Source organism: Lolium rigidum, chromosome 1 (assembly GCF_022539505.1).
Source record: "Lolium rigidum isolate FL_2022 chromosome 1, APGP_CSIRO_Lrig_0.1, whole genome shotgun sequence".
NCBI lineage: Eukaryota > Viridiplantae > Streptophyta > Magnoliopsida > Poales > Poaceae > Lolium > Lolium rigidum.
This window is the reverse complement of record NC_061508.1, coordinates 303,632,354-303,641,671: the sequence shown is the minus strand read 5'-3', so window position 1 is coordinate 303,641,671 and position 9,318 is coordinate 303,632,354. Positions and strand designations below refer to the sequence as shown.

Below are 9,318 nucleotides of genomic sequence, written 5' to 3'. Positions count from 1 at the left end.
CGAAACGGGAACGAATTGTCCTGTGAAGATTCAGTTAAGTCAGTTTCCGCTTCCATCGGCTCCACAATCCACATGTAGTGTTCATCAGTGATCCAATGCGTCACAGAATAAGATTCAGTTAACTCATTTTCTGCTTCCTTTGGATCTTCGATTAAAACTTGACGAGCTTACGTCATCTTCACCTCTCACTTGCTTGTCGTCATTCATTAGGGATATTTAGATCGGACGTGAGTGTGTGATCTCTATCTTTTTTTTTTCCTTTGGTTGTAACCCTAGCCACGGCGTTCCGGCTGGTGACGAACTCGTCTTCGTAAACCTTGAAACCATAGCTAGTCAACCCTCTGAAAGCCGCTAACACCCCACCCGACTGGAAAATCGCCTAACCGGGCCGTCCACACCACTCGTGAGGGTGTGTGGCGCGGTGCAGGTGCCGATCAGGATGTAAATGGCTCATCCGCCGGAAAAAACGGAGACGCCGCTTCGGCCGTATAAGCGATTAGCTGTTTTGGTGGCAGCCGCTAATTATTTCTAGCGGTTTCCTGCGGCTTTGTGGCGCCGCTCCAGCCGCACAAGCAGCACTGTCAACGTTAGGGCATGAGCAATGGTGGCATACACAACTAGCTGCTCCATGTAAAAAAGTTGTCAGAAGCAACATGTTTAATTTTATCTCTCCAATGGAAGCTACAACTTTAGTCAGAAAAAAGAGAGAAGGGACCCCACAAATATGACACTATGTATCTTCTTCTCTCTCCAAAAAGTATGTTTTTTGGGCTTAAGATCCCACTTCTTGAAGAGGAGGTTGCCTCCTCATCCGAACCTACTTTGGACCACCCGAACCTAATTAAAGGTGTGAGGCAGTAGCTCTAGGGCAGTGCATTGGGCATGCCCTTAGTTGTTTCCAACGATTCGATCATTTTGGGATGATTGCACATCGTCTAGTGCTTTTGGACTTCGTTAAAATAGCTGCATAATAATACTAATAAGTTAAGAGGATTTCCTTCACACAAAAAAAAGCTAAAAGGATTCACCGATTCACTCCAACGTCTGTACTAATAGGAACAAGAGTACAACTTCACTGTCTAGATGAACTGTAAAGAGGCCAGATTTAACAGGAACAAGAGTAACTCATCGAAGACTGCAGCAGATTAATAGGAACAAGAGCAAACTGTATATCTGCAGTGACATATACCCTACAGCAATAATCAAGAAACCTGAATATAGATAAATAGTAGCATTCTGAATCTCGTTAACGGCACACCAACATACAGGTTTCAGTAAAACACAACATGCAATCCACCAAAAAGATACAGATCAAAAGAGAAAAGAGGCAGGCATATCGATAGATGGCATTGCTGCAACCAAAATAAAAGAGAGCATCCAGTAGAGAAAACCTCTAGAAACAACACAAACTATGAGCATTTCAGAGTTCTGCTTCAAGTGTGAAGTAACAGCAACAGAAAATTAGGATGTGCCATAATTCCCAAAAGATGCATCAATCTGGCATGAAGACACTGGGTCGAGCTGGCACAACGAAGTAGACAAGTAGATGCATGCTCACCCACATCCGCAAGGAATCACCGACATTTGCTGAAAAAGGAAACACAGAGGTCACCATGGTTTAACATCAGGATGTAAAATTAATTTGGATTAACACACCAGTACACCACAATATGAAAATGATATACTTGAAGCATCACAAATAACCAGTGTTCCAAAACGAAAGTAATTTTTTGCAGAACCTACTTTTACTTGAGCTACAAAGCTCTACAAGGCCTGACCAGAAGTAAAAATGACACACAAATCAAGTACACCTTCTATCTCTGAATGAAAACATGGCAAAAACAGCTGCATACAAAGTAAGAATATGCATCTAATTAGCATGCAAACCTACAACACGGGAGTTGCATTTCAACATATAGGAGGCACACAACAATAATCAACTAGGATGATTTGATAATATGAACCAGTGGTTTTAGTACGCAAACAGAGACTGTGAAAAGACATTACAGTACGGAGCTTCTGTGAATAAAATCCAGCGTCGTACCTCCTCATTGATCATACCACCTCACAGATCATCATCATCCACAATATGAGCAAGTGACTGAACATGTTTTAACCAATCTTGAAGGCATATCAGGGCTTCAACAGTTGTCAATATCACCCTCGGGATCCAATTCTTCGAGGTGAACCGGCTTCATGGATGGGCCAGCCATTTCTTCGAGGTGAACCGGCTTCATGGATGAGCCAGCCAATTCTTCGAGGTGAACCGGCTTCATGGATGGGCGATCCATCCCTACATAGTCAAGAACACATATAATTAGAAACATAGCCAGCATTTCTATGTCACTCAATTAGAGAACATATTTACTTTATTGGCCATTCGTTGCACTTTCAATAAAGTAAATTGAGCTAGACTAAAACTGCAAAAGGAGCCCCGCTAAATTTATCTTACTTTTCATGGTAATATAGTTGCATGATGTTGTGAAATCCGTTGCAACCCGTGGGGTATCAACTAGTATGCCTAAAAAGAAGCTACGCATAAATAAGAAATCAAAGCACATCAGCCAGACTAGTATTACACAAGACATCTTATTGTATCAACTAGCATCAACTAGTATTACATCTGCCAGGGGTATCAACTAGTATTACATCTGCAATACCTCAGCCAGGGGTATCAACTAGTATTACATCTGCAATACCTCAGCCAGGGGTATCAACTAGTATTACATCTGCAGTACCTCTTTATTGGCGCATGCTTAAGGCAAACTATGTAATGCCGGCTTTCTAAAATCTGCAGAACCTTACAGATAAGATACTAGCATTATCATGCTCTGAATCGAATCTCCATGCTGTGGTGCACGCCACACACAGAACAGGTGATCTCAGCATTCAAGCAGAATTGAGCATCTAATACTGTACCAGTAATTTCGTTCTTGAAATATCAACCTCTGAAGATTACCCATGCATCCTAGGTTCCTGACAGTACTACTAACAAGCAATAGTCCCAGTTCAGTAGCCCCAGTAAAATCAAAGCACATCAGCCAGTGGAAATACGTAAGTACGCAAGCGACAGACGAACAACTAGCGATCAAGTCGCACGCACGGCGGCGCCGGATACATTATCTGACGCCGTCCAATCTAGGGACAAACGGGTAGTGCAGGTCTGGCATGGTACGGGAGGGGAACCAGAGAGTGAAGAGGAGAGGTTCCTCACCGTCGAGCACGGACTTGCTCCCGCCGCTGTGTGGCCCTGCTGGTGCCGGAGCGGCCACGGTCGCGGTGGAGGACATGGGGAAGGTAGGCTCCGCCAGATCCATCTGCTGCTGCTGCGGAGGACCTAGGACATGTCGACGTGGAGGAGGTGGTCGGGGGCGGCGCGGAGGAGGTGGTCGGGGCGGCGCGGAGGATAAGGCGATAAGCGGAGGAGGAGGCGGGTGGCGGCGCGGAGGACTGGAGGAGCCGACAGGTTCGTGAAATCGTGAGGATGGAATCGTGGAAGATACAGCCGCTGGAAATCGTGGTCCTCGTGGTTCTGTCCACCAACGCCATATAAATTTCGTGGTGGGCCGCCTACGCCATTTGGGCCAAATTTCGCGGGCGGCATATGTGGGATCGCGAAACGCCGCTGCCACTTACATCCTGAGGTGCCGACCTAGTCGGCATATAGGAATTCCCTAGCACCGCCCCTAAACTACTCCTAGTAGAAATCGTAAAAACGCGCCCCTAAGAACCTGCCGAGTTCGGCCCTTCCAACATGGGCCAAAAGACCTAATATGGGCCGTTCTCCCAGCTCCTCCCAGCGATTAGAGGCATCGAATCGACACGAACTGCTCTGCCCTGCCAACGCGGACTGCTCCTCTTCCTTCGTCCTGAATCCTGATCGACAGCAGCCGCCGCCTGTCGCCAGGCGCTCGCCGGCGCTCCGCCCCAATCCCTGCTGCAAAAGCGATCAATCCCTGCGCTCCCGCCGGGCCACGCCCCGCTGCCCGTCGCCTCACGCTTGACGCTGCAGGCCTCGCCGGCGCTGCGCAAGACAAGTTCAATAGGAACGGCGGCGCATCTCAATTCTGGCAGGATAGGTCACGGCAGCGGTGCCGCATCATACAACAGCAGCAGTTCATCAACGATTCACCGCAGTATCTGAGTTCACAAGTGATCAGTTCACTGTTCAACCGTAAGTGCTTCTGTTGTAATTTCTGTTTTCATATTCTCCAATTGAGATTGTCCGTAAAATTAGTTAAAATAATTACTTGTGTCTGGTAGGTCTGAAAAATGGAAGTACAAGCAGAAGCATGACAAGTTTAGTTATTTCAAACGTACGTGGTATAAAGTATAGTGATTTCAAACGTACGTGGTATAAAGCTGCAAAAAAGCGATCGTCACTACTACTAACAATTTGCAATTTTGTTCTTGTTATTGTGAACCTACATATATTATATTTCTATGCTGAATTTTTTTGACCTCGAATACCCAATATGAAAATCCTGGCTCTGCCACTGCATAAATGCTTACTTATAATTAATTGGGAAGGATGCATCTCAGTCTTGGGAAAACGTTTGTGGACCAGCTAGATACCTAACTAGTTTATAAGTACTAGCAAATATTTATGGACCACGCAGAGCCGAGAACTTAATAAAACCTTGTTTTGGAATATAAGAGCATCTCCAGTCACATCCTCCAAACCGTCCCCCGAAGGGCGCCGGATCGAGCATTTGAAAATTCAAATAGTTTGCATTCAAAAGAGATCGTTCACGCCGAAGTCGTCGCGATCAGAGTAGCGGCGATCGAAGTACTGGACACGCGATCATATTACAAACCGGTGGAAAACTAAATTAGAACAAGGAGTTGGGCGACGCCGAAGCATCCTGAGTCGATGTAGGCCCGTCGATCACGATGAACTCGACGTGATCTGCCCGGTGTGCATGCTCCGTCGCCGACACCGAGGCCGACGCATGTGTAGTAGCAGATGATGTCGCAGACGCGTCTATCGGCTCTTGCTCCGGGGTTGGAGTTGATGCCGCTGCCTGGGACGCCGCCTCGGCGGCCGCCATTTTGGCTTCGATATCGTCGAGGATCTGGCCTTTGAAAAAGTTGTGCGCCGCCTGCGTCTGGGGAGACATTCCTTCTGTCGACGCTCTCAGCAGGGACATGTCGTCCCTGCGTTTGTTGAGCTCCATCTTCTCCTCTTGCCTCTTGAGCAGCGCCGCCCACCTTTCGTCGGCCTTTTTGTCGCGGGAGAGCAAGGTCGAGGAAACCTTGACGAGGCATTTCGTGATCGACGCCTGCGTCTTCTCGGACGATGCAGCGTCAGCCAAGGCGGCCTTGGCAGCCTTGTTGCCGATAGGGTGCCCTGCCGATGTTGCCAGCGGCGCATCCAGTTCAATGGCGTCTTTCTCCTTCGACAACGACAGGCGCGTCAATCGCCATTTCTCGTTCATTTTGAGCTTGCTATAGCAATGCATTAGCGTGATAGACTTATGCCCTTCCGAGTTCTTCCGGTACAAATCTATGGCCTTGTCCAACTAACCAAAGGAAGCGCAATCATTTCATCGAACAAAATGTAGGCGCTACAGACTATGTAAGAAAGAGTCGTACCATTTGGCTGATGTCGGCGCCGCTGTCGCCTCTGGTCTCCATGTCGTGATGGAACCCATGGAACAAGTTCACCGACGCCTGGATGATGGCCCATCGCGTCAACATTGCCTTTTGGCTCCTCTTCATTGTCACTTTGTTGTAGTCGCTGTTGATCAGCTTGCGCTCGTTGAACTCGATCTTGATCCTCGCCCAATACTTCCCGTACTTTTGGTTGGCGCCGATGATGGAGTCATGGCTCATCGTCGCCCACGAGTCGCACATACATAGATCCTCCAGAGTCGTCCACGTTGGGCCTCGTGTGCTCGACGCCTTCTTCTTCTTCCTCACACCGTCCGTGTCAACCTCCACGAGATCATCGGCATCCTCACCGGCACCCTCGTCGTCCTCTTCGTCGCCGCCCTCTTTGTCCTCGTCGTCTTCGTCCTCCACCCCCTTCCCCTCCTCCTCGTCCTCGTCCTCCCCTCCTCCTCCTCCCCCCCTCCTCCTCCTCCTCCTCCTCCTCAGCGTCGGCACCGTCGAATTCGAGCGGGCCCCTGCGGCCAGTGAACGGGGCGTCATCCGGACCGGGTCCTGGCTTGCGCTGGGGCGCTTTCTCGTACGCCGGAGAGTAGAAAACGGAGTTGGGGTTGAAGCCGCCATGCGGCAGCGTATCCTGGTAGTGCGGCGACAAGTTTGGCGTCACGCACCCGGGAGTGGCGGAGGGGCCGTCGTTGTAGAACCCGGATGTCGACGGAGAGACCACTCCCAGAACATACACTGACACCGACGTACTCCATGGGCTCGTGTTGGTGGCAGCGATACACCCGGCCAGCGCGTGCTGGTGCGCGCGCGCCGCCAACGCCTTCTTCTCCAGCTGCGCCGCCCTCCGTCCTTTCCGCTTCGCTGTCGACAACTTCCGGCGCAGACAATCTTGATGCCACTGATCATCGGTCCAGCCTTCCGGCTTCTTCTTCGGAGCCAGCGCCTTCCTCGGCTTCACGAAGGGCGCCTTCGCCCCTTTCGTATCATTGCCCGGCGGCTTCTTGGACGCTTTCTTGGCCATTTTTTTGGGGGCTGTCGGCGGTGCCATGGATGGGGAGAGGGTAGCGGCGGCGGGAGGGAGAAATGAATCGGCGGGATAGGCCAAATGTGTTGGGATGGCAGAAATACGCGGCGGGAGAGGCGCGATGTGGCGGGAGAGGTGCGATTTGGCGGGAGAGGGGGATAAACTTTTTCCTGTGCCGCTGACGCGTCGGTCCCGCCACTTTCCGCCTCGCTTTTCGTTGTGCCCGGCGTGCCCGGATCGTCCCCTGTGTAGCGGGACAGGCTCAGGACGCCTGACACCCTATCGGGCCACGTCAGACAAAAAGAGGCTTTGGTGGACGCGGCTGGGAACGTTTTTTTGTCCGGCGCGCCCCAAATCACTTTGAGGACGGTTTGGGGAACGCGCGCGAACCGCAGATGCTCTAATACACGTTTGGCTTTGTTTACCACTTTGGATAGAAGAGCTTGTAGTATGAAGAACAGAGTGCACAAATTGAGGTACTGCCAAAAAAATTGAGTTCGTTTAAAGTCAAGTCAAGGACAGAAGATGGAAGCTTAGAGTATAATGCAGAAAAAACACCTAAATTAAGTGAGAAAATTGCTTTTGACTTCCCTGCAACTAGACATGCCTTACTTAGTACAAGGTTCATGCATGTAGTACTACGTAATCTTTCTCCGTCGTCGCTAGGCTGCTTCCAAGAAAAAAATCGGTGGGATCTGGTTCACATGTGGCAGGTCTTAGAACAACTTCAGCAGTCACGCTGTATCACGTCCGTGCTATAAAAACCGTCGATATTGCAAGCAGCTCGCGTTTTTCCGCGCTCCAGCAGTCGCTGCAAACATGCGCAGCGCTTCATTCTGCCCTAGCCAAAGCGCCATATGGTGCATCCAGTACAGCGCGTTGCATCGCTAAGAATCGTGCACGAAGACTCAACCGCCTCTTTTGAAAAAATTGCCCGCACCCGCGCAGTCGCGCTCTCCATTTCAGCTCAACCCCTCCGGCGCCACCACAGCGCCAATACATTCCTGTGACGCTCTCCCGCCGTAGATACAACGCCCCGCGCCTTGACCCGGCTTGCCCGCCGCTTTCGCTGCTCGATTCGATCTAGCAGACGCACCGCACGTCGATTCCGCCGCTCGATGTCCTCCTCAAGGTCTAAGACACAATATGGTGCACCGAAGGTGCTCGCCGAAATGTTTCACCGCCGATGCGCCCTTTTTTATTTTTTGTTCATAGAATAGGTATTCAATTATTTTTACATATTTTGTAGACGAGATTTTCATATGATTCATCCGATGAAGAACTTGATATTGAGGAAGAAGAGAACATCTGAAGTTATTGGCTTGGCGAGCCAATAAAAAGCTGAAACGTGGTGGTTCGGTTTATGGTGGAAGGAAGTTGTGGAGGGAACGGATTGAAGGCCACAACAAGTTGATGTGGATTTATTTCAAGGAAAATCTGACATTTACCGAGAACTAATTTCATCGACATTTTCGGATGAGCATCTACTTGTTCAACCACATCGCCGCGGAGGTGATTAAGTATGATCGCTTTTTGAGGAAAGGAGGAATGCCGCCAAAGAACTTGGGTATAGCACCACCAGAAGGTGACCACCGCCTTGCGACTGTTGGCTTACGCTATTTTTGCGGATTTAGTTGATGACCATTTGGAGGTGAACAAGGCTCGAGGCTTTCCAGGTCGCTTAATTGATTATATGGACTAGAGTTGGAAAAATTATCCTGCGGCATGGCATGAACAATTCAAAAGGCACCAAAAAAGATTCAACTATAATTCTTGAAGTTGGGACAATTCAAAAGGCACAAAAAAGATTCAACTATAATTCTTGAAGTTGTGGCCGATCACGAGACATAAATTTGGCATGCATTCTTTGAAATGCCTGGGTCGACCTCAACGTTCTTCAACAGTCACCACTTATGACAAGGATTGCATTGCGTGCAACATGTACCCAACGTGGCGAACATTTGTGAAGCCGGTTTGCAAACCCACAAGTAAGAAACAAGTCAAATTTCACAATGCACAAGCGGCAGCTAGAGAGAGCATTTAGAATTTCACAAGCCTAATTTGCTATTGTGAGAGGACCGGCTAGATTTTGAGACCATATGCCAAAAAATCTGTATACAGCCATGGTCATAAAGATAATACCTGACGACCTTCCATTTGTTCTTGTCTAGATCAGTGTAGCAAGAAAATGGTGCCATAAGATTACTCCATCCACAAAAGGATGTCAGAAACTCATCTAAATTCGCTCGTAGTGTCTAGATACACTTAAATTTAGATAAATTTGTGACATCTTTTTATGGACAGAGATAGTAATAGATCTGTATCTGAGTCAAAGCACAGAGCTTGAATTTTCGTATCCTAGCTGACGAGATTAGCGGCAGGTAGACGAGACTGAAACAGGACTGGCCAAACCCAGATGCCACGACTTCAAGGCTCCAGCATTTGTTGCACCAGAAAGCACTTCCCACATCACTGCATAATAAGGTTCAGCTGCAGGGCTTCACATACGCTCACCTGCAGTCTGCAGAGCTAACTACAGTTCTGAATCAACATCTACAATGGAGAATACTAACTACAGTAGTCTACAGCGCAACCGCCCGCTCTCCTAATCCATCAACTTAACATAGTCTGGTTCGACGCACACAGAGTAACTGTGCAGCAGAATCTAGAGTGAATAC

At 48.9% G+C, this 9,318-nt stretch overlaps 1 long non-coding RNA gene across 1 annotated transcript; it reads right to left on the bottom strand.

Annotated features, from left to right (window-relative positions):
* Positions 1-1,314: 1,314 nt before the first annotated feature.
* LOC124684039 lies at positions 1,315-3,377 on the bottom strand. The gene is made up of 2 exons (XR_006996883.1): positions 3,215-3,377; positions 1,315-1,587 (listed from the first exon to the last, which is right to left on the bottom strand). It is a non-coding gene; the product is annotated as an uncharacterized LOC124684039 (long non-coding RNA).
* Between the last annotated feature and the right edge of the window lie 5,941 nt (positions 3,378-9,318).